A 27,645-nucleotide genomic window follows, 5' to 3' on the forward strand; every position below is an offset into this window, starting at 1 on the left:
GAATATGGATACAGAAATTCTCAACAAGATACTAGCAAATTGAATTCAATAGTACACTAAATGAATTATTCACCACAATCAAGTGGGATTTATTCCTGGGTTACAGGGCAGGTCCAATATTTGTATATCAATTGATGTGATACACCCATTAATAAAATAAATGGTAAGAACCGTATGATCCTCTCAATAGATGCAGAAAAAGCATTTGACAAAATACAATATCCATTCTTGATAAACACCATCAACAAAGTAGGGATAGATGAAACTTAACCTCAATAGCAATAAAGCCATATAGAAAAGACCCACACCTAATATTATCCTCAGTGGGGAAAAACTGAGAGCCTTTCCCCTGTGGTTTGAAACAAGATAAAGATGTTCACTTTCACCATTACTGTTTAAGATAGTACTGGAAGTCTTAGCCTCGGCAATCGGACAACAAAAAGAAATAAAAGGCATCCATATTGGTAAAGAAGAAGTCAAACTTTCACTATTTGCAGACATGATACTCTACATAGAAAACCCAAAAGACTCCACCAAAAAATTGCTTAGAACTAATACATGACTTCAGCAAAGTCACAGGACATAAAATCAACTTATAGAAATCTGTTGAGTTCCTATACAGCAATAATGAACAGCAGAAACAGAAATCAAAGAATTGTTTCCATTTGCAACTGCACAAAATACAGTAAGATACCTAGGATTAAGTCTAACCAAAGATGTAAAAGATTTGTACTCTGAAAACTACAAAACACTGATGAAAAAAATTGAAGATGACACAAAGAAATGAAAAAGCATTCCATGTGCATGGATTAGAAGAAGAAACATTGTTAAAATGTCTGCACTACCCAAAGCAATCTACACATTTAAGGCAATCCCTATCAAAATAACACCAGCATTTTTCACAGAGCTAGAACGAACAATCCTAAAGTTTGTATAGAGACCTAAAAGACCCAAAATAGCCAAAGCAATCCTGAACAAGAAAAATAAAGCTGGAGGCATTCACAATTCCAGATTTCAAGCTGTATTACAAAACTGTAGTCATCAAGACAGTATGGTACTGGTACAAGCACAGACACATAAATCAATGGAACAGAACAGAAAGCCCAGAAATCAACCTACAACTATATGGTCAATTAATCTTCAACAAAGCAGAAAAAATACCCAATAGTAGAAAGACAGTCTTTTCAACAAACGGTGTTGGAAAAAACTGTACAGCAACATGCAGAAGAATGAAACTGTATGACTTTCTTACACCATCCACAAAAATAAATTCGAAATAGATGAAAGACCAAAATGTGAGACAGGAAACCATCAAAATCCTAGAGAACACAGGCAGCAACCTCTTTGACCATGGGCGTAGCAACTTCCTACTAGACACATCACCAGAGGCACGATCCCAGGGCCCTGGGATCATGACCTGAGCCGAGGCTTTAACCCACTGAGCCACCCAGATGCCCCCATCACCAGAGGCAAAGAAAACAAAGCAATAATGAATTATTGGGAACTTATCAAGATAAAAAGCTCTGCACAGTGAAGGAAACAATCAACAAATCTAAAAGGCAGCCTACAAAATGGGAGAAGGTATTTGCTAATGACATATCTGTTAAAGGGTTAGTATCCAAAATCTATTAAGAACTTACAAACTTAACACCCAGAAAACAAATAACCCAGCTACAAAATGGGCAGAAGACATGAATAGACACTTTTCCAAAGAAGACATTTAGATGTCTAACAGACACATGAAAAGTTGCTCAACATTAGTCATCATCAGGGAAATGCAAATAAAACCATGATGAGATATCACCTCACACCTGTTAGAATGGCTAAAATTAACAACACATGAAACAAGTGTCAGCAAGCATTCAGAGAAAGGAGAATCCTCTTGCATTGTCAGTGGAATACAAACTGATGCAGGCATTCTAGAGAACAGCGTGGAGGTTCCTCAAAGAGCTCAAAATAGAACTATCCTATGATCCAGCAATTGCACTATAGGTATTTACTCAAAGGATACAAAAATAAAGATTCTCAGAGGTACACGAACCCTGATGTTTATAGCAGCACTATCAACAATAGCCAAACTATGGAGAGAGCCCAATATCCCTCGATTGATGAATGGATAAAGATCTGGTATATGGGGCACCTGGGTGGTTCAGTCGATTAAGCATCTGACTCTTGATTTTGGTTTAGGTCCTGATCTCAGAGTTGTGAGGTCAAGCCCCACATCAGGCTCTGTGCTGTGTATGGAGCTGGCTTAAGATTGTTTCTCTTCCTCTCCTTTTGCCCCTCTCCCCTTAAAAAAAAAAAAAAAAAAAAAAAAAGATGTGGTGTGTGTGTGTGTGTGTGTGCGTGTGTGTATTTATGCAATGGAATATTACTCAGCCATCAAAAAGAATGCCGTTGCAGTAATGCAGATGGAACTATTATGCTAAGCAAAATAAGTCAGTCAGAGAAAGAAAAACACCGTGAGATTTCATTCATGTATGGAAATTAAGAAACAAAACAGATAAACATATAGGGGGAGAAAAAAGAGAGAGCAAGAGAGAAAGGAAAATAAATCATAAGAGACTCAATGTTAGAGACCAAACTGAGGGTTGATGGAGAGAGGCTGAGGGGGGATGGACTATATGGTTTGATGGGTATTAAGGAGGACACTTGTGATGAGCACTGGGTGTTGTATGTAGGTGATGAGTCATGGAATTCTACTCCTGAAACCAATATTGTTCTATATGGTAACTAACTGGAATTTAAATAAAAATTAAAATAATAATAAAAATACTTTTTAAAGTGTCATAAATTATAGAAATATTTTTAAATTATTTTCTATAATCTGACTACCCACACATGTGTACTATGAGCTCTTTTGCATGTGTTCTTCCAATTTTTTAAAGTCTATGTCTATACAGATAGGTCATTTTACTATTATATAAAATTTAATTGTACTTTACTTACTGTGTTGAAACTTGCTTTCTTAATTTACTATATCTTGAATCATACTTTCCTAAGCAGGATACAGAAACTTATCTCATTTATTTAAAAGTCATAATAACATCCCATTAAATAGCTATTCCTTTATTTATTTAATTAATCCTATATCAATAGTTATTATGCTCTCATAAAGAAAGATGCACTATCCATTTCTGTAACATAAATTCCTAAAGTGGAGTCATATGTCATAGGCCTCATTAAAAAAAAAAAAATTGGGTTTGGGTAGCTAGTCAGGAGTTCAGTTTTGGATACACTGATATATCAGTGTTCTCTCTTAGAAACCTTTGAGGGAGGCATCAGTTATAGAATTGAACTTGAATATTTGAGTCTGAAGCTTAGAGAAATGATTAGGTTTAAAGTAGACTTTTCAGATAATCTTTGATATTCTGGTTTGTCATAATGCTATTTGTCTGTGATGTATTTTCTAGGAAGAGGGAGTGTGAGGGGCATCTACTGAATACTTTTTTGTATATGTGTTACACGAGATATGTAACTCATGTATAATATATATGACATATATAAGATTTGCATATATACCTATATATCCACATACATATAATATGAATTAGGTCACTATTTTGCTCTGCAAACTGTTGGCTGTTTGGAACTGGCTCACCTGTACTGTAGTATCACCTGTACTGTAGTATCACCTGTACTGTAGTATATCACCTATACTGTAGTATCACCTATACTGTAGTATCACCTGTACTATAGTATCACCTCTACTGTAGTATATCACCTGTACTGTAGTATCACCTGTACTATAGTATCGCCTGTACTGTAGTATCACCTGTACTGTAGTATCAGCTGTACTGTAGTATCTCTTAGCACTTGGCAGCATTGTCTTGAGTCATCCCTTCTGTGCATGCTTTTTACTCTGCTATGCCTTCTCCTTCTGCTATTTCTTTTTGCTATGGTATCCAGTTTTTCCACATAATGGCTAACCAGGACAGACAAGTCCTAGAGCATAACCTGATACATATTTTAAAAGGGAGCTTCAGGGACGCCTGGGTGGCTCAGTTGGTTGGACAACTGCCTTCTGCTCAGGTCATGATCCTGGAGTCCGGGGATCGAGTCCCGCATCGGACTCCCAGCTCTACGGGGAGTCTGCTTCTCTCTCTGACCTTCTCCTCGCTCATGTGCTCTCTCTCAAATAAATAAATAAAATCTTTAAAAAAATAAATAAATAAATAAATAATAAAAATAAAAGGGAGCTTCATATTTAGATGTTAAAATGCAAGTTTAAGCAAATTCAGGGAATGCTGCCTTTTAAAAATTGGCTAACGGGGCACCTGGGTGGCTCAGTGGTTTAAGCCTCTGCCTTCAGCTCAGGTCATGATCTCAGGGTTCTGGGATCGAGTCCCGTATCGGGCTCTCTGCTCGGCAGGGGGCCTGCTTCCTTCTCTCTCTCTGCCTGCCTCTCTGCCTACTTGTGATCTCTCTCTGTCAAATAAATAAATTCTTTAAAAAAAAATAAAATAAAAAAATAAAATTGGCTAAGGAAACTAAAGGTTTTTGTTTTGGTTTTTTTTTTTTCAGCATCAATGGAAATACTTTGATATGAAAGGAGCAAAGAAAATAAATAAATAAATAAATAACATAAATAAATAATAAAAATAAATAAATAACATTAAACATTGAGGTTTAATCAATGTGGGGGAGTTTGGAAAAACAATGGCTAGAGGCATGGTCCTATCTTTAAAGGATTTAGAGGATGGAGGCGCCATTGTCGATCTAGAGTTCTAGGAAAATTGTCTTCCTCATTATGCTTAAGGACACTTTAGAAAACTGAGTAGCAAGTATTCCCATTTTCAGACCTGCTTTGTGAATTAAAAATTTAGATATGGATTCAGTGATGTTCAGGTATGATCTGTGGTCCAGTACTGGTTGGAAAACCTTGTTACTGGTCAGTAATAAAAAAAATTAAGTAATTGAGTAAGCCCAAGAAGTGATTATAACAATTTTACATAGTTATTTTATGCTTGTGGAACCAATAAAAATAATTTAAAAATTGGATGTATGGTCTTTGGATTTTTAATTCTGTTTTTGTGCAGTTAATTTTTAGGGTTTTTTTTTTAACAAAGCATATTATCTGCAAGAGATTAGAAATTTTTAACAATAAAGTTACTGGTCCTTCACCACTGATAGTTTGAAAAGTGTCAGGAGAAGTAACTAGAGACTACAGTGAATTAAAAGATTAAGATAAAAACTACAATTCCCAAGTGAACACTCCGGTTTCTTGAGTGAAGACCAGTTCACTCTTGGTATGACATAATTAGTCTGTGAAAAGATGCTTCAGGTCATAGAACTGAGGAATGGGCTCCACGTTTATTTAGAGCCACAGCGCTTTCCAAGGGCACCGTTATAACCGCTTCACCAAATAACTGTGGAGTTTTAAAGCAAGACCTACAGAAGTTATAACAGCCCAAATGTGTTGTAAATAGATCATTTTTATTTAGCTCTTTCTAAAGATTATGTGAAAATCATTTCCAGTGTTGTAGTTAATTTTAAAATATTAAGGGCTTAGTTGTTGCAATTCCCCTGAATGATAACAAGAGCCATTACATTATGGACTAATGATTTGGCAAATTTAATTATGTAAATCAAAATTATTTTGACATTTAGATGCTCAAAAAGAAACTACAGCTGTTGAATGTTTATGGACTTATTTTAAGCACTTAATTTTTCTCATCAATTAAAGTTTTCTCTTGTGTAGATATCCTAGTGATGAATGAGGATATATATTTTCTTTTCTTAAAAAAATACTAAAATATGAAAAGAGTAATGGAGCATTTCATACCCCATCTAAGATAGAGAAAATTTCTCAATAAAAGTAATGAGAAATGAATGATTGATTAGCCATAGAAGCAACCACTTTTAAATAGGTAGCTAGACTTCTTTTAACTATAATAACCTTGTCATCTAAATTATTAATTTCATTTACATGTTAACTGAACCTATCTAGTTAGTGTAATCTGAGTAAGAGAATATTCTTTGAAGTAAGTGCAGTGCTTCAGTTTCTGGAAATTCTTGATTCTGAGTGTGCCAGATTACAAGGGTAAAACATGAAATTTGGGTCACCTGAAGAATCTAAAGTAGGTAAAAAATTTACTGGAGAAAATTTTTATTGAGTTTTCTTATTACCTATTTCTATTTTGTATTACCTATTTACCTTATTACCTGTTGGTTGAGGCCCTGTGGGTTCCAAGAGAGCTAGGATATGTTCTCCACCCTAAGGAACTCAGAGTTTTTTGGAGGATTAAAGTAAACACAGTCAAAGGAGAAAGACTGGGTAATGCTAATGACAGAAAAGTAAGGAACACTTAACCCAATTTCAGGAAATTGCAGATTTTCCCTGTCAATTCAACAGCATATCTAGATGTAAGGCACACTTAATAAAGCCAAAGAATCAAGGAAAAAAAGGAAATGAAGTGAATAGAAGAAAAAGCATCCAGGAACCGGGAATAGTGTACCAGAATCAAGAAGTCTGGAAGAAAGAGTGGGCACAATTTATGAATGTGAATCATCAAGTATGAAGTATAGAGTATATGGAAAAGAGCCCAGAGAGATCAGTGAGGAAGGGCACAAAATGTCTTTTATAATCTGTTGAAACTGGATTCAGTTCCATAAAGGAATACAGAACTGCAGAAGAATCTACAGGTAAGTCAGGGTCAGATCTGCATTTCGTGTAAAGCAATATAGCAGCCATAAAGATTTTAGAGGAAAAAGGTCAGAGGAAAGAAGTGTGGTTAGAAAATTAGGTATTAAATAAAAAAGACTCATCCAAGAAAATGTATCAGTCATTACCTCAGAAAGTTTGCTCTTCTATAACAGAATCACTTAGACTGGGCGGGTGGCTAAAAAAAAAAAAAAAGAAAATTATTTTTCCCAGTCCTGGGGGCTGGGAAGTACAAGATCAAGGTGTCAACAGATTCAGTGTCTGATGGGGTTCTGATTCCTGGTTCATAGTCAACCACCTTCTTGCTGTGTCCTCACATAGTGAAAGGGGCAAGAAAGTTCTATTTCATGAGGATATTAATCCTGTTCATGGGGACTCCATCCTAAGGATCTAATCACCTTTCAAAGACCCTACCTCCTAATACCATCGCGTTGAGGTTAGAATACCCATGTATGAATTTATGGGGAGGGACACAAACATTCAGTCCATAACAATGGCAAAGTGGAATAGACGTGCTTGAGAGACATTTAAGAGAGAAACTATAAAGGATGTGGGAGATGAAGAAAAAGAAAGGATCAGGAATGGCTCCAAGTTTTTCCATTTGGAAACTGGATGAGTGTTGGTACTACCAATAGAACAGAATATTTAAGAACAGAAGTTGGATTTAGGGAGGAAGAGAGGTGAGTTTTCACTGAGGCAGAGCGAGCTTGCAGAGCCTATGTAATATCCAGGTGGAACGTATAGTTCGGAAAAGAACTCTGGGCTCTAGGATACATTTTGTTGTCTTTAGCTTGTAGCTGTTAATTAAAGCCATGATTCTAGATGAGGCCACCTGGGGAATAGGTGAGAGGTGAGGGTGTATCATATTGCATAGCAAGTGTTTCCAAAGATTATGTAGTATTGCAAATAGTCCTCCCTTTCCAGTTTGGTCATAACCCACAAATGTCAATATGTAGGGGTCCTTCCTTTACCTAGAAGATCTAGGAATAATAAAGGATAACTGACTGATCATGACCTACAACTGAATAAAGAGAGGGACAGATCTTTAGGATGCAGAAACTAATTTGCCATTAATTCCAACTGTCATTGGAAGGAGTGAAAGCAGGTTCTCCAAATGGAAATGAAATTTGAGCTGAGACTTCAAGAATTATAGGTTGAGGTCAGAGATCATATAAGCATAGGCATTTAGCTCTGAAAGTCCTGGAACTGACAGATGTTGCTAAGATTCTGAGCATATGGAGAGAGTAGAAAAAGGCCATCAAAAGGGGAGAGTTGAGCCAGATGATGGAGCATAACAGAGACTAGATTTTATTTCAGAGGTTATCTCCTATGAGGAAGGTTTTGAATAGTGAGGGGTATGACTAGAATTGTACTTTGCAAAAATTAAACAAGCAACTTTTATTAAAGGGATTGATAAGAATGAGAGAAATTGTTATGTTTAATTCTAATGGTCTGATTTGAAAAATGAAGAGCATCTGGTATGAGACAGTGACCAGCTAGAAATGGAATGGAGAGTAAAGGTGGGAAATTTGGGGGGAGAAGATTTGAGAAGTTTAGTTTTGTTTAGTTAGTTAATGTTTAGTTAGCTGAGCTACCTGGAATAAAATGAAATTTAATTAAATTTGGCCTAGGATAAGATATTTGGGGAGTGAGTACTGACATTTAAGGGACAATTGAAGAAGTCAGAGTCAGCATTGGACTGAGGTAGACTCAGATAAGGAGAACCAGGAGAAAGTACTAGAAAGAAACATCCTAGAAGGAAAGATGGTTAGTAGAGTCAAATGCTGCAGATATGAGCTGGATGAGGATCCTAGTCATTGCACTGGATTTATTGATTAGGAAGTGATAGATGAAATTTGATTGACTCATTGATTTCAGTGTGCTGGCAGGAGCCAAATCTACCTTGTAGCTGAGGAGTGTGTGAAGAAACAGAAATTAAATATAAGCTACTCATTTGTTCCCCCTATTTTTTTCCCTTTCTTAATTCCCAGCTTCCTGATTTTTCTTTTTCTCATTCTACATTCTTATGTCTCTTTTTCATTGTACTCCTTGCTCTGCCCAAGTTGTTAAGTCCTAGTAACAATATGTTCTCAACTAACATTTTCCATATGCTGTTTTCATCTTCACCACAACACAGCAAGGAAGGTGTTGTGCCATTTTACAGATGAAAAAAACTGAAGTTCAAAGGATTTACATTTCATGCCCAAGGCTATATAACAAGAAATGTATTGAGCTTAGAGTGTGATCATGCCTGATGTCAAATGTCATGCCTACAGCTGCTGTAATATGTCTGCTTTCCTCTCATAAATCATCTGAGCTGAAAATCCAAAGTCCTAGATTAAACAGTTCTCTATCATGTCACCCAGATTTTGCCTCACTCTACCCAAATCCCAACCCTTGGAGGTTTTGGAGCAATAGTGCAACGATGAAGGTAATATATTCAGTGGGCAATATTCTGAAGGCGCAAGAGTGGGCCTTGTTAACTTTATACCCCAGCCTCTCATAAGGAAGTCAGTCACTGTCTTTGGATCTTGATAATATCAGTGACCAAGACTCTGATCATAAGCCTTAAAATCCTTTTTCACATCATATCTATCAGTGATATAATTGGTAAGTCCTTTTTATCTCCAAGCCCCAAAACACTTAAGTAGTGTTTTATAAAACTAACTATATTTCACGTTTGTATGTGTATATTTGTGCATGTAAATACATGTATATATGCATGTATGTAGAAATACATCCTCCATATGAGTGAACTAACATTTTGTTTCCCTTTCCTACTGCTATGAATGCAGCTATTGTAAATATTTTTCAGACTGTTAGGAAAAAACTATTAAGATGTTTACTCTAGAGCTACCTGGGTGGCTCAGTTGGTTAAGTGTCTGTCTTCGACCTAGGTCCTGATCTGAGGGTGCTGGGATTGAGCCCTGAGCTCTTATCAGGTTTCCCACTCAGCAGGGAGTCTGCTTCTCCCTCTCCTCCCTGCTCCCGTTCTCTCTCTCACTATCTCTGCCACTATCTCTGTCTCTCCCTCTCTCTCTCAAATAAATAAATTAAATCTTTGTAAAAATGTTTACTCTATAGTCTCGGAATGTAGAATATAATTCTTAAGTATCTGGGGGTAATTTTTCATATATTTAGTATATAACAGGTACAATATAACAGGTACAACACCTACGTTACCCGGTTGTGTAATTGGACTATGACCTGAAGTTCTCAGTGACCACATTTTAATCAGGCAGTTTGACCATTATTATTAGGTGACATTTAGTTCACTGTGACCCAAATGTCCTGGTGGATGATACTCATTTCAAGTATGACTTGAAAAACATCATCAAAGTAATTTAAAATAGTTTCATATTTAATTTATATTACACAATAAAACACTGGTGAACTTGGGTTGTCTGAACAGAATCATGAAGTCATGAAGTTCCTAGTATGTACAGGAGGTCCTGAGTTAATGTTAAATGTAAGCACCAACAGTGGAGTATTAGTAATTAATTCTAATCCTGGGTTTCTCAGAGCTCAGTCTATTGAAAAGTGAAAAAAAAAATCAGATAAACCGATTATTTCACATCTAATGTTTCTTTCCACCATTGAAGCCAAACTGTCTCTTAAACTTATTTCGATTATTATTTTTTTAACCTCAAAAAAATTAATCAAACTGGTTTACTTCTTATTTCTTTTATTACCAGCACATAAGCACGCCTTTCTAAAATTAATTCTGTTATTGATTCTGTTTTTGAATCTTGTTGATGTGTTCAAAAAATAACTAATAATGATTTAGAAAGTCTTTATCCTCAGCAGTGACAGAATTCCATCAATAGTCTATTGATTTGTTCTCGGATAATATTTATATTTTATGGACATGGCATATATAACATTTCAGAATTCATTTAACTCAGAGGAACTGACACATATTCATTTACATATGTTGGACAGAGCGAACATTCACAAGGATATTTATTACGGGAACACGCTTTTATTGAGAAACTGACAAAGGTGTTGAAAAGTATGTTTTCTGTAGCATAAACTGACCCAGGGGAGCAGTCACAGGTGAGGGCAGTTAGATTTTAGAGTCATGTAAAGAGGACAGCTTTAACACAAAATGATTTTTCGGATTAGTTATTGATAGATGATCATGGAAACCCTGAGAACTGATGACAAATTGCCCATCTATTTAAAATACAGTTTAACAGAAATATTAAACACACATAATAGAAGCAAGATTCCCAAAAGCAATCATCTGTTTTTTTCTATTACTATAAAAGCAGTTGTTGAAAACTGAATCCAAATTAAATAGTGTTTGCCAGAAACATAGATTTTGAGCTTTTTTGTTGGCTTCTGTACTTCAGCCTCTTTATTCATCCCATAAGCGGTTGTGGGCAAACAGAAGGCCGTGTTATTTAGTAAACAGACTCAAAACTAAAATTAAAAATAAGGCTAATGTACAAATCAGACAAAACAAAATTAATCGGATGAGTTTTAATTGAACATATAATGATTACTGTGCATCAGAGTAATCAGGCTTAAATAATAAGCACTTTTTGTTAATGTTTATTTACTACTATTATTTTTCTTATTTTAGGGCTATATTTGCAGTCGGGCTGTCTCTTTGCTCATATATCCTGTACACAGTCTTTTAAACTATGTACTCTTCATTATATGATATAGAAAATAACTTTTACATATTATAATAAAAATGGAAGTTAGTAAACATTTCTTGAGAAAAAATAAATAGGACTATAAGCATAATAAATATTTTATAACATGATTTGATAAAAACAGACTTTTATACATTACTGACAAAGACACAGCAGGTTTGAAAAAAAAATCATACAAAAACTTTATCTACATATTTTGTCCAACATGTCTACAAAATTTTGTAATCCCCCAGGGCAGCTGTTTATTTCTGTTAAAAAATTAATTTTAAAAATAAATTATTCTGATGCCACTTCTTTGTTAGGAATTTGAAAAATCCTGGCATAGGCCAAAATACTCCTCTCTTTCCTGAGGACCAAACAATGTTATTATTCAATGTGGGAATTGAAAACTTAGACACTTTCAGAGGCCATGCAGGTACCTTATATATGGGAAGCCTCTAGTGGAAGGCCATCTGAGCAATAGGATCTGAGAGTTCTGGAAAATTTAGGCCTCAACTAAACACATGCAATTTAAAAAATGAAAAACCTGGGACTAGGCCAAGCTAAATCCCTAGGTAACCCGCTGAGCACAAAGCTGCCATTTTGTAACTTGGCCCATTAAACACTATGGCTCGGTCTTGCCCCAAATAACAACTTTGTATCTACATAAAGTTTGATCAAAGATTTATCTAATCTACTGGGGAAGATCTAGGAAGACAGGGCTGAAGTTTTCAGAATACCTCCTTACTCCCCTAGGATGGGGTTTGCTTATTAAGATAGATTAAACTCTCACTAGTTTGGAGCTTCCAAAACCAGAGAAAAAAGAAATCAATGAGCAGCTAGTATTGCCATGGCCGTAATAATTAGCTTCGTCGGGCCGTCTGTGGTTTTTGTTTTTTTTTTTTTTTTAAGATTTTATTTATTTATTTGACAGAGAGATCACAAGCAGGCAGAGAGAGAGGAGGAAGCAGGCTCCCTGTTGAGCAGAGAGCCCGATTCGGGGCTCGATCCCAGGACTCTGAGATCATGACCTGAGCCGAAGGCAGCGGCTTAACCCACTGAGCCACCCAGGCGCCCCCCGTCTGTGGTTTATGTCTAGGACGCTAAGTGTAGTTTGAGGACAAAGTAAAAAAGCAGGTAGCTGAAATTGGGATAATTTCTTCCCTTTTTCTCTGGAGGTAGAAGGTGCCTAGGAAGAAGAGCTCCTCTTCTTGGAATCCTGCCCTGGGGTATAGAATGTAAGGCTCTTTTGGAGGCAAATTGACAGGTAATGGCTTTCTTTTAGGAAAAACACAGCTATGGGGGAAGCACCTTCCCAGGGAAAAGCCCCTTGCTCCGGAATTTAGACCTCAATTAGGACCTTTTATTTTTATTTTTTTTTAAGATTTTATTCATTTATTTGTCAGAGAGAGAGGGAGAGAGAGCGAGCACAGGCAGACAGAACGGCAGGCAGAGGCAGAGGGAGAAGCAGGCTCCCTGCTGAGCAAGGAGCCCGATGTGGGACTCGATCCCAGGACGCTGGGATCATGACCTGAGCCGAAGGCAGCTGCCCAACCAACTGAGCCACCCAGGCGTCCCAATTAGGACCTTTTAAAACATGAAAGTAGCTTCCTCTGATCCTCCGAAGGACAAGCACTGTCTTTTCATTTTCTTTTACTGTCATTTCTGTATCTGAAGGGAATCCCACATCCCATTGCGGATGTGTCAGGGGAAATAAAATGCTTCTCTTAACATTGCTGCTACGCAAATGCATTTATGAAATGTTTTTTAGAGGCCAAAAAAATCACATGAAGAAGTAAAAGTAGAACATACTCTTTCCTCCTTTAACTTTGCAAAACAACGTTCACTTTGGCGAAGAGAGCAAGAATGAATCAAACAACAGGGAGTCTTGGGTGGGGTGATCTGTGCTCAGAGGTAGAGGGAGAGCACAGATAAAGGAAATCTGCAAGTAGAAAACCAGTGAAAAGGATCTGTTGGACACAAATCTGATCAGGTTCATTCCATTGCTTCCTCACTCTCTCTAATCCCTGCCCCCCCCCACACACTTGATAAGAGAAATGGTAAAAACGTCCTTATCCCAAACAATTTTTCACATGGTTTTAGTCAACTGATGGACCTCCATCAGCAGGAGAGGATGGTTTTCCTTAGGCTGTGTAAGAACGATGAGATGCATACATTGAATGCTATGACCACCGCTGTTAGGAGCTGAATTACCATTACTATTGCTGTTCTCAATATTTATGAATCTAATTAAATCTATTTTTATCAATACATTAACTTCTCAAGTTTTCTTCTCAGCCCACATTTTTATTACTATATCCTGTGGATCCTAATTTGAAACAGAGCCTTTAATTAAAAGAGATTTGCTCTCTCACACTACTCAATATATAATAATCGTCTCTAAAGTTTGCTTCTTATAATAATATTTTTCCTATGATCATGCCATTAATATAGTTAGGGTTGCGTGTAATAAATAGGATATCTTACCTGAGATAAAAATATTGAAGTTACATATTTTATGGTTTTTATACACATTCAATAGCTGCTACTTGTTTGCCTTTATGTCAAAGATATTATATTAAAAAAATATATACACCTAAGGAAATGGTAATAAAGATCTTCATAAAACTGACATGCAAGTTAGTTTTAATTAATGTTTTCATTTAAGTGTTCTGTGCATTTTAGTTTTCATACATTTCATAAATTTCCACGTTTTTAACAGTTTTTTTACTTAGGAAAAAGCCGTGTGACTCTTGTAGTTACTTTTTTTTTTTTTTTTTTAATCACAGTTCCTTTCAGGTGTGTTTCTAGGCTAGTTTTGTTACAAAAAGGTCAAATTACTTGACCTTCTTCATCCCATGAGCTTGTGAAGAATGAGGGATCAAATAGCTTCTGTATGGCTGCCAGAAATGTCACCTATATTTAATATACTACATAAGAGTCAGTCAGTAAGTGTCAAAGGAGGGATTTAAACCCAAAGCTCTCTGGCTCCATTCACTATGCTTTCTACCCCCTGGGCAAATCTGCATTCTTAATTCATATTGATATATTATATGCTGGAAGGGGCATGACAGGGTGGCTATTTCTATCTTGCTTACTGCTATATAACTTGTGTTACAATGAATGAATAAAAGTATTTCACTATAAAGAGGACATGTATTTACAGTATTCAGAAAAATGGCTGTTCTACACTTGTATTTATAAATCAATTCCATTCTTCAATTGTTGTATTCAGTCCGCAGAGATAATTTCATTTTTTGTTGTCATGTTGTTAAAAATTTGGTCATTTTATATGCTTGACTTATGAACCCAGATACTGAATGCTTTGTTTTAGATGAACTAAACCTTTTTTTGTTTGTTTTAATCCACTGTTTGGCTCTATTCTAGATGCTATGAGTGATTCATAGGAAATGTAGTACATCTTTCTGTGCTCAGACAATTTAGACACTTGCCAGAGAAATTAAATACAAGTAAAAGAAAACCTAAGAAATACCACAAGGCATAAAACAATTCACTAATTGACATTTCTTTTAAAAATAGTCAAGTAGAGGAGGAATAATTAATGAAAGATTAATTGAAGTTTTTTCCATATAAATTACACAAGATTACTTCATTACAAAGATATCCTGAAAAATAAGTGGAAGGAAAATCTTAGGCTATTCATTTGGGTTTTTTACTTGTTTGTTTATTTCCCTCATGCCATCCAGGACATCTGATAACATGGCTTAGGGCATTTGGAGAACAACAGTATTTGCCTTCTCCCTGGAGCAGTATGAAATCTACACTGAAACTCACCTCTTACTTGATATTGAAGCATTAGTCAAAATACCCACTGATTTGAAAAACTAGTCACTTTACTTGAATGTGTTTTTAACATTTACGTTTTCATTTGAACAGCATGCCTCATACAATACTTCTCAGGAAGACTACTTTGTGATTTCAAAGCATAAATCTGAAAATTCCAGGTACTTATTCTTGCAAATTGCTGTCTTACAATTTTAAAATGACTTTGTCCTTCAAAATTTCTTTCAAAAAACAAAAGCAGTTGAGGCTCCTTAAACTCATTAAGCTAGAGAATCTGACCTATGCTGCTTTTGGCTTCCAGCATCTGCACCCTTTACTTGGGTCCAGCTCCCCAGCTGTCAGTGTCTATCGGTCTTTTCTAAGGGATGGTTCCCATTCTCTGCAGAAGGAGCCTCTAATCACCTGCCCAAGGGCTGTAAGCTTGGATACTGCCTTTTAAAAGCTAAGTAAATGGGGTGCCTGGGTGGCTCAGTGGGTTAAAGCCTCTGCCTTCGGCTCAGGTCATGATCTCAGGGTCCTGGGATTGGGCTCCGCATTGGCGGGGGCGGGGGGGGGGGGTGTCTCTGCTCAGCAGGGAGCCTGCTTCCCTCTCTCTCTCTCTCTGCCTGCCTCTCTGCCTACTTGTGATCTCTGTCTGTCAAATAAATAAATAAAATCTTAAAAAAAAAAATCTAAGTAAATATGATCCTAGGGCACCACATTCTCTATTTATCCCACCGCCCAAATTCTGCATACATCCCGCCCAAAGCCCACGGCCATGTTTCTGCATCTGCAACCTCTCTGATACATTTTTGGCAGAAAATAAACTACATGTTTCCTGTGATACTGGGAGAGGGTAAACGGGTTCTGGGATTTTAACTGCTTTTTAATAAATATGCTTCTTAAGTCATGTCTATTTCAGTTTCCATTCCAATCTTTGCTTTGGTGCCTCCAATTCCTGAGAATTTGAAAAATCTACCAGGCAAGCCAGCTTGCTTCTCAAAAATATTCCTTTTCTAGGACCCAAGAAATCCCACCTTTCTCTTATATGTGAAGTCAGTCATCATTCTTTCATCTCTGTATATTTTAGTTCATAAAAGTAGAAACTTCTTGCTCTCAGTTTTTGGGGTCTTTGTTGCTTGGGTGGTTTTCAAAAGGAGAAGAAGGAAAGAAATGTCTTTGTTACTATAATCTTAAGAGATGAAGAGGGGTGCCTGGGTGGCTCAGTCAGTTATGCATCTGCCTTCGGCTCAGGTCACGATCCCAGAGTCCTGGGATGGAGCCCCACATCAGGCTCCCTGCTCAGCTGGTGAGTCTGCTTCTCCCCTTCCGTCTGCTCCTAACCCCTGCTCATGCCCTCTCTCTCTCAAATAAATAAGTGAAATATCTTAAAAAATGGAAATAATAAGACCCATGGAAGCTAAGTTGTTAAAGAAAAAAAAAAAGAGAGAGATGAAGAACCCTATCATTTAAATGGTTATCAGTTGCCTTCAGGAGATATGCTATAGATCAAACAATATTAATTAAATTGTGTATCTAATTTTTCAGTTTTATATGAAGAAAAGCTATAATATTCTAAGATCCCTGTCTCTTGAGACATGTTGTTATCATTTTTTAATTGACTTTTCATTCTTATTTTGTCTTGAATTTTATTTGATTGTTTCTTTGTTTTGTTTCTGTTTTACCTCTTTGTCATTTCAGGAAACATAAGAAAATAAAAGAACATGTGCATTCATGGTTCAAACTCTTGAGCCTTTTTAAGCTTACAAATGAAATTTCTTTGCTAACCAATACAATATTGAGATGTGGAAGAGGGGATTCTAAAGTCAAGCTCAAAAGCGTGAGAGATTGATAAGAATCTGGTGTTTATAAAACATCAGTATGAGAATATTTAGAAATAAATATTTTGAAAAATATTAAAATTCACTATGCAGGAAATAGGTATTGAAAAAGTTCTCATGGATTCGTGTTTCAAAAATCTATCATGGTTTATTCAAAAACTGATTTTATACAATATTTTTTTAATCTAACATGTACTAGGGACAAAGGTAGAAAACTATAGCTTCAGCCCTCAATTCACAAAGACAGATTTTTATTTCATTTAGGATTATGATTATCTATGAATAAGTGACCCTAAAAATATTACTTAAACAAAAAAGAAGTTTGTTTCTTTTTCCAATGAATGTCCAGATGTAGAAATCTCAGTGCTGCTAAATGAACTTCTGGTTCTCTCCTTTGCCATCTGTAGAGTATGGCATTCCTCTTTGTCGTTAAGATAATTCCAGACCCCACACTTATTTTCCAAGCAACAATATAGAAGACAAGGGCAAAGGTTGGATGTCATCCACATTTTAAGAAAAATTCCCCGAAATCACCACACACTATTTCTGTTTACATTCCATTGGTCAAGTGTCACAGGTGTCAGCACAGTGACTTCAGGGGCACCTGGGTGGCTCAGTCTTAAGGTTTCTGCTTTGGGCTCTGGTCTTGATTCCACAGTCCTGGGATCGAGCGCCGCCTTGGGCTCCCTGTTCAGCGGGAAGCCTGCTTCTCCCTCTGCCTCTCCCCGTGCTTGTGTTCCTTCTCTCGCTGTTTCTCTGTCTATTAAATAAGTAAAATCTAAAAAAAAAAAAAAAAAAAATCGATGAGGTTATATGTATAAAGTATATGAGAAGCATGAAAGTAAAAATACCAAGAGTGTATACACTTGAGGCAGGAAGACAGGAGACAACATCAATAAGTTTTATATAAAGACATTTTTTTCTGTTATTTTCTTAGGGTAGAGGCATGGAGGTGGAATTATTGAATCAAAAACAATGTTCATTTTTTACTTTTCATAGATTTTGTTACTCAGTCATCATAAAAGAGTATGCCAATTTCCATGGCCACTAGCAGTAAGTAGATTATACAATTTCTTTACAACCTCACAGATACGGGATGTTATACATGATTTTTTTTTTAAAAAGCAGTCACTTTTATGTAGAAATTGAAAAGTATTGCAAACTTATTAATACACGTATCTTTGACTTTCAATGGTTTTAAACTTTTTCAGTTTGTTTGCCATGTAGTTTATTCATGTGTGAATTTTAACCATTCTCTTAAGATTCCAAAATGTGTATAGATTTGACTACGCTGTGTACCCTCGCATCAGCAAGGAATCTGCTTCTCCCTCTGCAACTCCCCCTGCTTCTGTGCTCTCTCTCTCGTACTCTCTCGTTCTCTCTCTCTCTCAACTAAATAAATAAAATCTTTAAAAAAGTATTTCAAATATAGCATAGAAAAAGTTTAATAGCTAATTTTAAAAAAGATTTTATTTTATTCATTTGACAGTGAGAGAGGGCACACAGTCAGGGGGCGTGGCAGAGGGAAAAGCAGGCTTCCCAATGAGCAGGGAACCTGATGTGGGGCTCTATCCCAGGACCCTGGAATCATGACCTGAGCCGAGGGCAGATGCTTAATGACTGAGCCACCCAGGTGCCCCTAATAACTAATTTTAATGCAGTCTTTCACACATTTGGAATTGGAGCTACTTCATGAAAAATGGCTTTGCATATTACATTTTTGTGGATGTATTTTATATATATATATGATATTTATATATATATAATATATAATAAATAATATATATAAATATATATATTTATATATTCTAACCAACCACAAATTTCAATCAGTAATAATTCTTAGTATTTTCTGGAAATTTACATTTCAGTTGGTATTCTACAAGCAGAAGGACAATGGGGGGCATACATTAAAGACGAAAGCCATACACTTATCCTTAGGTCTTTCAAAAAGTGAAATGATAAAATTAAATTTTAAACAAAACAAAACAAAATGAAAACACATTTGGAGATAGTGCACCTTGCTTAAAATTATAGGGCAACCCAATAATACCAATTATCTCAGAGTCAGATGGAGAGATATGCCAGGCTCCTGCCACTGCTCCTCAGCCCCATGTAAGTTAGAGACCTCACAACTCGCAGTCACTGGCTGTCATCCTTTAACCCAGGGAATCTGGCTGGATCCTCAATTCCGATTGCTGGTAGTCACTCAAATCTGGATATGGAAATATTACAGCTTTACAAAGATAAAAAGTAAGAAAAGTTTGGTAGGGACTAACTATGCCTCCCAGCCATATTCCACTTCCCCAAAACACAACACTCACACACACACGCACACACACTCATAATAAAATTTAAATAGCATAAATAGTGTTTCTCAAACTTTAATATTATACAAATTTTACTTAAGGATCTTGTTAAAAACACAGATTCTGACTTAGCAGGTCTAGGGTGGGATCTGAAATTCTGCATTTCTGTCCTGTTTCTGTGGACTGCTGCAGGCTGGGAAGGCGTGCTCTAAGTAGTAAGACTTTAACACATAGGCTTAGTTTTTGAGGAAATCTAGCTATTTCTTTTAAATCAAACCCCACTATGTGTTGAAATTTAAGTTTCTGATTTAGAGATGGAGCTGGGGAAGGGGAGCCTTTATTGTTTAAAGGACACACCATCGGTCATCTTTAGTCAAAATCTCTGTTAGTTCTGGGTCCATCGGAAGGGGAGATTTCCATCCTGCCTCCGCAGAGTCCCTGAGCTTCCTCTGGAGGACAGTTTTCGAAAAGGATATGAAGGATTACTACAACCCATTCCCCCTGATCTTTCAAGGACTAGCCTGGGAAGCAGTCTCTAGGATGGGTTAGTTCCTTGCCATAATTCCCATGTAGAAATCAAAGAGTACCTGAAAAGATCTACATACTGTAGAACCAACCTCCTTACATTTTGCTAAGGTTATGGCTCCCTTTGAGAACAGTGTTTCTCCCTATAAAAATCCTCACATACAAACACAGAACATATTATATTTAACTGTATGTGGTTCATGGATACTCTGAAGTATAAATCTTACATGGACCCCCCGCCCCAGTTTTAATCCTAGAGTCTTCCACACAGGAAGTCTACCCAAGCTGGAGTTTTGCGTTGACAGGCTTGGATAGGACTCAGTTTTATAGTGTGCCCTTCAGGAATTTGGATCAAGTCCAGGGTTCATTCAGACCATACTCTACAGAAATGCTGAGAACAAAGGTTTTTAAAAGATACAATCTAGCTTCTAGGGGGAGGGAAAAAAGACATTTTTTTCCTTCTGTCTAAGTCTCAGAATTTAAACACCTCTGGAGGATTTTTTTCTTAATATTCCAAAAGTACAAAAATCTTAGGGGAGACATAAATTCATGCTTGTTTCTGCATTTACTGGAGGCAATTTTCCAGGACTCCGGTTGAAGAAGTTGTAAGTCCTTTGACTTATGGCTTCAAAGTACAGTAAGGTTTGTTTTCAGTTGTTTCGAAATTAATTATTTAAAAGGTACCCTTGCCATTAAATGGATGTGGCAAATTTATTTACACATTCATGTGTTTGCAACATGTACTATATTGTTAATTTTTTAAAAGGGAAATTTACAAAGCAAAAATGTAGGTTATAATTATATCTTTGGATTGAAACAAAAAGGTGTGAGCAACGTCTTTATCTGCAGATGGGATTGCAAGTTGTTTTTGTTTTTTGTTTTTTTTTTTACTAGAACAACCTTGATATCCCAAACATCTCCAGATTTTAACCTTGTTCATTGCCTTTTTTTTTTTTAAACATGCAAGTAACAATATCCTGACTTCTAATCCCATGCTTCAAGAGTTCTGCTTACCATGTATTTTTGAAAATCTCTAAAGACTGCTGACATGTTGCATAAAACTGTTTTGGTGGTCTTTCACTTCAGTCAGCTTCTGGCATAAGACCACTTCAGACTTCTTCTGGATCACTTTTCTTGTCATCTGGTCTTTCTTCTTTGGGTTCCTGCCCATCACCCCATACCAAAGAGGGTACCACTCTACTCAAGCTAAATAGAGCTCCTTCCTGACTTCACCACAACACATTAGTCTTACTATATATATTAAAATTTTAATGCCCTGAAATAGCAGAAAGGAATTAAAATACTGGGAAAAAAATTAAAATTGGTACTATATATAACAACTACTCCTATAGTTATTAGACTTTGTCTTGCCCCAGAGTTTACTTCTCCAGTGCTTAAAGGATATAGCATAATATTCCTTAATGGAAGTTTCGTTGATCATATGCCAAACCAATGTATCTAGGGGAAATCCAGACTCCTAGTCTTCTTGGTTTAGATGAAGGGGAAGAAGAGAGGGGGAAGAAGAAGAGGAAGAAGAAGGAGAAGTGAGAAACTTCTCCATGACACTCAGTCTAAGTTAATGGTCCCCATTCCAGGTACACAAAGAGAATCACCTGAGAAGTTTTAGTTTTTTTTTTAATTACTAAAGTTTTGGCATAGCCTAATCAAATAAACAAAATTTCTCAATTGAGTCTGCTGGAATATATGCATTTATTTAAGCTCCATGAGTGATTCTGAGTTTCACCAAGGTTGAGAACCATTGGTTTCAATTCTACCTCCCAATCAAGAAAATAGTCTGCAGAGAAACAATGTTATTTCCAAGGAAAGCAACTCTTAACTTGTTTGGCAAAGTAATTTATCTCCATAGGAAGAATAGTTCAGGTGTTCTCCACCTCCTCACTCTACACAGATGCATTCTAGTCTATCAAAAGTGAGTTCAAACCTCCAAGTATAATCCTACAGAGGACAATTAATACTTTCAAATTAGATTTCCCAACCCTCAGGATTTTAAAGCTCTTTGGACAATATTTTTGGCAGGAAGCAAGTTCACGTTTACTGAGATTACTCTACTCTTAGTCCCAGCAAGACCAAAATATTGCTAGGCATCATTCTTTTATAAAGTGAAGCTGGAGGTTATGACCTCTTACCTGTTATTCATGCATTACTTTTATAATAAGAAAGAAAAAAAAGATTATTTTTAATTTAAAATTTATATATGCTTGAATTATGTGAAATAATTTTGTTATAATATTATAGTATTATAATACATATCCTTGACTTAAAAATAGTATGTGACTGCTAGTGTCTAGCATACTTCCAATGTTGTGACTCTACTGGCTTTCTTTCTTATAACTATAATTTGTTTGTGACCTTTTATTACTAACCTGTAGACTGTATTTTCACTGGCAGAGAAAGAAAGCAAGCTTTTAATCCATGGATTTTTTTTTTTTTTTTTGTCCTCCTCATTTTTCAGAGTGTAGGCAGGTAGGTAGCTAGTCTACCTTCCACTAGGTTCCTTTTAAAATTCTTTGCAGTTAATGAAATAGGATCAGAATGGGTTCAAGGGAAGCTTTGATTGTCATCTACAATGTAGGGGCTTGGTAGATAGGTATTGTGAAGATTTCCTGATGATCGTGTTTTGGAATTCTTGACTTGTATGAAAGACAATTTCTTAGTAAAGTCAAAATTACTCACCTTTTAAGTTAAAATAATTACCAGATCTCTGATTTTTGTTTTTACTTTTAAAATTATACTTTCCCTGAAAAGATATTAGATAGATAGATGAATGGATGAATATTATATATATTTATTTGACATTTACTGAATGTTACCAGTGCAGTGCTTAAAAGAGGAGCTCTGGGGATGCCTGGGTAGCTCAGTGGGTTAAGCCTCTGCCTTCACCTCAGGTCATGATCTCAGGGTCCTGGGATCGAGCCCCACATCGGGCTCTCTGCTCGGCGGGGAGCCTGCTTCTCTCTCTCTCTCTCTGTGCCTGCCTCTCTGCCTACTTGTGATTTCTGTCTATCAAATAAATAAGTAAAATCTTAAAAAAAAAAAAAAAGAGGAGCTCTGGACATTTTCACTTGGTAGAATTCTTTCTTTGGTCACTACTATTGGAGCGAAATTGGACAATTGCTCAATTTCTCATGGAGTCAGTTTCAGTATCTGTAAAACAAGGACTATAAGGAGTTAAAGGGATATATTTATGAGTTTCTAATGGGATAATTCATGAAAACCCTTAAAATAATACCTGGCATGGAGTAAATCCTGATTATTTGTTATTTACTTTTATTAAAGTATGATTATTGTTGTTATCATAATTAGACTAGCTCTAATCATGTCTTACAGACTTTATTGAAAACCTATCAGCTCTTTTTTTTTAATCTTTAACCTAAGTTGCTTTATGTACTAAAATCATAAGCTGCAAAGGAAGTTGTTTCTATATAGTTACATAAATTTAAAGCTGATGTAAGAATGCTTTATGCAGCTTACTTTACAATTCAGTGCTAAAATTTATAAATCTAAATTTGGAAGGAAACAGCTTTATTTCCAATGGAAACATATTCTGCTTCTTCAGCCTGCAATTTGGGTACTTTATTTTAAAAGCTGTTAACAACAAAAAAAATAACACTATTAGTCCACTTGGTGGGGTAGGAGGCATTGAAATCCAGCTACAGATTTTGCTACTTTAGTACAATATAATTATGTGGTAAAATTCTTCTTTTCCTTTTATTTTATTCTAACTTGTGCTTTGCAAAATTGGCAATTCCACATAAGAAAGTTGTGGTAATTATTTTCTTAAAATTGTCAGAATGTGTGCTAATCTGGGGATAGTTATCTTTATTCCTTCTTTGGCTTATTATAGATTTAAATTAAGCTGAGGTTTCTTTAGTGTTATTTTTCCAGAGCCACTGGGATTAGAGATGATGGATTTTGTGGTGCTCTGAGTATAGTTAAGCTCTTGTCAACATAAGTATAAAATTATTGCTGTGTGCAGTTGGTATGTTTTTGAAGGTAATTAAAGCTAAACATTGTGCAGAAAAAGATGATTAGCAATCTTCAGTTCACAAAGAAATCCAGCTTTGCTTTGACACCTAAAACTTCACATTCTTTGCATTTAAAAAAAATTGTACTTAAAGGACTTACATAAAATTCTCGGTGATACTTTCAAAATCAAATAAAATACTGGTAATTATTATTTTTTATAAAATGTATGATCCTTATCTCTGATAGTTTAAGAGCTATCTGCATATTTTAGAACTTCATTTGTTTTTTTCTTATTTTCACTTTCATATGGAATTGCCTCATATACTTCTTAATACAGATATATTTTTAAGAGAACAAACAGGGAATGAAGTCAGACTTAATTACCCACTCGTTACCATTTTTTCTTTCCATCTAAAGCTGTCAACTTAAAATCCACCCCCCCTTTTTTTCTGCTGACATTGCTGATATCATTTTTTGTATTAGGAATGTGGATGTTGATGAATGAAGAAGGTAGGTTAATGGCTAAAGCTAACATACTGTAAATGGCATAAACAGGTCATTTGGGGTGCTCCTTTTTATCTTCTCACATAAAACATTCTCAATATGTCATGTGATACAGATTCTTTTTTGTATTGTCTCAGTATCTGAAGTTTTAAAATCCTAAGGAGAAGGCTAAAAACATGGTTGTCAATATCAGAAATATAAAATATAAGTATATATGTACATAGTGGGTACTTTGTCAGCATTCAAAATAATAGATTTTATTAGATTTATTTATTTTATAAATAGATGTATTTATTTTATTTTAGAGAGCATGAACTGGGGGAAAGGGCAGAGGGAGAGGGAGAGAGAGAATCACAAGCCGACTCGTACATGTGGGGCTTGATCTAATACCCTGAGATCATGACCTGAGCCAAAATAAAGAGTCGGCCACTTAATCTGACTAAGCTACCCTTGTGCCCCTAATTTAAATAATTATAAATTTATAATTTAAATAAACTGGATTATTATTGCATAAAATTACCCAAGTGATAATACTGGTATTAGAAGAGATAATCTAAAATCAAATTTCAACAAAAGGTGATTTCTTATTGGAGAGAAATAGAGAAGGACAATTAGAAAACCCAACACTATAAACCTGATGCTGTTGAGTTTGATAATGTGAGGGGAAAAAAATCTGAACATATTGATGAAATATAGAGGAAAGAAAAAAAGAGGCAAGGTGATCATAATGATTTCTAAGTGCTTACCATATAATAGCTAATGTATTCTAAGCACTTTGCACATATCGACCATTTAAATACTCAATAAGTTTATGAAATACATACGGTGATTAATTTATTCATCTCACAGATAACTGAAGCTCAGAGAAGTTTTTGAACTTGCCTGAGGTTAGCTAACAAGTAGCTGAGTTTGGTCTATAACCCTGTTTTGGGTCAGGTGATCAGTGGAAGCTTTTCTCCAGCGTGAATATTTAAACTGAGATCTAAGATCTGAAGGACAAGAAGAAACCCGCCACCGGAAGGGTGTGGGGAATGGCGGAGCATTCAAGAGAGGAGATGGCTTGTGTGACGAGCCAGAGCAGGCAGAAGTATGGCGGGTTGAGTAACAGAGGATTAGCGTGGCCAAAAGAGCCTGAGTTTGGGAGGGAGTGGTACAAGGAGAAGTTAGCTACCAAAGGGCTGGATTATTTAGAGCCTGAAGACCACGGAAAGGGATTGGATTTTGTCTGAAGTACCATCGAAGGCTATCTGGCCATGAGTACACTGATTTGGTTGACATTAACAGAATACATTTGTTGGAAGTGTGGTGTGTGTCCCAGCATGAATGAAAACGGAAGGGCAATTTAGGAAGCTACTACTGTATTCCAGATGTGAGGGAAGAGGCAGTAGCAGTGAAAAAGGACAAATTCAAGAACCACTTCTGTTGGTGGAATCCATGAAAATGACAGATAAATTTGAACTTGGGATGGAGGTGGGGAAGAAAAGGGAGAAATTGAGAATGACATTTGATGTTACTTTTGTCCAAATGTATAGAACGTACGTACACCACCAAGAGTGAACCCTCATGTAAGCTATGGACTTTGAGTAATAATGATGTGTCAGTGCAGGTTCATTGTAACAAATGTAACACTGTGGTGAGGGATGTTAGTAATGGGGGAGACTGTGCATTGTGTGGGGGCAGAGGCTTACTCTTTACTTTCTGCTCAATTTTGCTAGGAGCCCAAAACTGCTGTAAAAGTAAAGCTTATTAAAAATTTCAATAAGGGGAGGATGAAATACGTTTTGGCTTGAGTAACTCAGTTGAAGGTGATGCCATCAGCTGAGATCAGGAAAGCTGGGGAAGGTAAAAGTTGTAACAGTAAAAATGAAATGTTCTGTTATTGGCATGTTAGGTTGAAGATACCTATAGGACATTCAAGAGAACAAGGCAAGCAATAGCGCATAGATGAACTAGAACTCAGAAAAGAAGTCTGGACTGAGGATCTGAATTTAAGAATCATTAGTATAAAAAAAGAGTTTAAATGATACTTTAGGAGATTAGTGAGGAAGAAAAATTAAATACAGAATCGAGACAGGTCCAAATCTGAGCCTTGAAGTATTGCCTACAACATTAGATAAATGACCTAAACAAATATTTCACAAAAATTAGTTTAGGTCTTATGCAAAGAAAAAAGGCAACAGAAAGATTGTGGCATCCTGAGGCATATTTAAGAATTCTAAACCAGAAAATATGATTACCAAGGACAATGAAATTAGAGTAAAAAAAAAATATTTCTGTAACTTAATTAGTTTAAAAATAACCTAAGACACATAATGAGAAATTGGAACCAACTCAGGCTTGATTAAAAAAAAAATCAGTCAAATATTACAAATAACTTCTTGTTTTTTTATAGTGTGTTTTTTTAATAGATGGAAAGCTGTTTAAAATTCTGATAGCTTCAGCATACTATGATTTTGTTTAATATAGATTTGGATGATAAAAGTATTTTTCAAAGAAACCCCCAAAACTGGAAAACACACATGCATATGTCATCTGGTGTCAATCAAGCATTAGGTTATAATTATTTCTTCAAATTCATTACTTTGTGGTTCTCCAGTTGATTACAAATGTTTCATTTATGCATATATTCTATAATTTCATGTGGCCGGGATCTTTGAAACATATTTTGAAATGGTTTTTAAGTACTTGTATATCTGTTTGGACTTGAAGTAAGTAAGAGGAAAAAAAGATTCCATTTAAGCTAATATCTCTAATTCTCAAATGGTTGTGACAAACACTTTCTAGAATATTACAGAATTTTATGTATTTGCTTAGCTATTGTCATTAAAAATGAAATTATAACACTCTAAATAATTAGGCAATAACTTAATCAAATTTAGTCCTCATTTGAAAAAAAACAATTTAAATATTTTATTTTTTTTCTTGCCTAAAAAAATAAATAATATTGGATTCTATTTGTTTCAGGAATTTATATTCCAAAAGACTTGGAACCTAGATTCCTTTTCAAGAAGCTGTTTAGAACTTAGACACCTACTTGAAGTGAATGGAAAGGATTATATATTAGGACATCATTAGATGTGACTCCAGACAGGAAGACTTACAGTTTGGAGAAGGAAAAAATGAGTCTGTTGATTGAAAAAAACAAACAAACAAACAAACAACAAACATACATAAAGTTTCATGCTGCAAAACTACTCAGTCCATGCTCTTCTTTTCCCTCATTCATTTCTTTCTGCATCGTTCAGTTTGGAAGTTATGACAGAGATTCAAGAAAAGCTGTGCAACGAAGAAAGTGCCTGTAAAGGCTTTTGACAAGAACACGGCTAGAGTGTTCAAAGTTGCAGTAACCCAGAGCAGAATCCTATCAGTTTCTAACTGAATAGAGTGTG

General features: G+C 35.8%; 1 protein-coding gene and 1 long non-coding RNA gene across 2 annotated transcripts in view; one reads left to right on the forward strand and one right to left on the reverse strand.

Annotated features, from left to right (window-relative positions):
• ROBO2 (roundabout guidance receptor 2) overlaps nucleotides 1-27,645 on the forward strand; it is a 1,319,482-nt gene that overhangs the window by 344,608 nt on the left and 947,229 nt on the right.
• Nucleotides 375-26,489, reverse strand: LOC125095630 (uncharacterized). Its single transcript, XR_007125921.1, has 3 exons — nucleotides 26,478-26,489; nucleotides 11,888-11,890; nucleotides 375-505 (listed from the first exon to the last, which is right to left on the reverse strand). It is a non-coding gene; the product is annotated as an uncharacterized LOC125095630 (long non-coding RNA).

This window comes from Lutra lutra, chromosome 1, assembly GCF_902655055.1.
Source record: "Lutra lutra chromosome 1, mLutLut1.2, whole genome shotgun sequence".
NCBI lineage: Eukaryota > Metazoa > Chordata > Mammalia > Carnivora > Mustelidae > Lutra > Lutra lutra.